The sequence below is a fragment of the Chrysochloris asiatica genome, unplaced genomic scaffold (assembly GCF_000296735.1).
Source record: "Chrysochloris asiatica unplaced genomic scaffold, ChrAsi1.0 scaffold00089, whole genome shotgun sequence".
Taxonomy (NCBI): Eukaryota; Metazoa; Chordata; class Mammalia; order Afrosoricida; family Chrysochloridae; genus Chrysochloris; species Chrysochloris asiatica.
This window is the reverse complement of record NW_006408607.1, coordinates 8,844,910-8,846,174: the sequence shown is the minus strand read 5'-3', so window position 1 is coordinate 8,846,174 and position 1,265 is coordinate 8,844,910.

The window sequence follows — 1,265 nt, the reverse complement described above, 5'->3', positions numbered from 1 at the left end:
TGGACAGTGAATAAGGAAGACCTTAGAAGAATTGATGCTTTTGAGTTATGGTGTTGGAGGAGAATATTGAAAGTGCCATGGGCTGCTAAAAGAACAAACAGACATGTGTTGGAAGAAGTACAGCCAGAGTGATCTTTGGAGGCCAAGATGGCCAAACTTCATCTCTCATACTTTGGACATATTGTCAGGAGGGACCAGTCACTGGAGAAGGATATCATGTTTCGTAAAGTGGAGGGTCAGAGAAAAAGAGGAAGACCCTTAGCAAGATGGATTGGCAAAGTGACAGCATTAATGGGCTCAAGCGTGGTAACAATTATGAGGTTGGCCCAGGACCAGGCATTGTTTCATTCTGTTGTACATAGGGATGTTATGAGTCAGTACTGAATCAATGGCACCTAACAACAACAACAACAGTACTGTTGAAAACACTATATTAAGTGAAATAAATCAGACATGAAAGGACAAATACTATATGATTCTACCTATCTGAAATATCTAGAATAGGCAAATGCCTATAGCCAGGAAGTAGATTCGAGGTTACCAGGAACTGGGAGAAAGAGAACTGGAGAGTTAGTGCTCAATGGGTACAGAGTTTCTGCTTGAGGTCATGAAAAAATTTAGAAAAAGGTAGTGCTGGTGATTGTACATCACTATGAATGGAATTCGTGTTACTGAACTGTATACTTAAAATAGTTGAAATTGGAAACTCAATGCTTTATGTATATTATCACAACAAAAAATTTTAAGTTAATTCAATACGGTTACTGCTATTGTTAGGAGGTGTTGTTAAGTCAGTTCTGACCATTTTGTTCCTATGTGCAAGAGAACAAAACACTGCCCAGTCTTCGCTGTGCCTTCCTCACAGTCATTGATTGCTACATTGGAGCCCATTGTTGCAGCTGATCCTCTACTTTACCAGGAGTCCTGGTATAGTGCTGCAAGTTGATGTGCTGGACCGCAAGGTATATTTGAACCACAGCATCAAGCTCACCAGCTGCTACAACAACTACTGTACCAAGCACGATTCCCTTCTCCAGGGATTGTTGTTTTTGGTAAGTGCCATTGATTTGGTTCCAACTCATAGCGATCCTGTATAGGGTTTCGAAGGAGTCACTGGTGGGTTTGAACTGCTGACCTCGTGGTTCACAGTCTAGTGCTGATCCTACAGCACCATCCCAGGAGTCCTCTCCAGGAACTAGTCTCTCCTAATAACATGTCCAAGGAGTCCTGGTGTGACATTGCAGGATAATGCACTGAATCGCAAG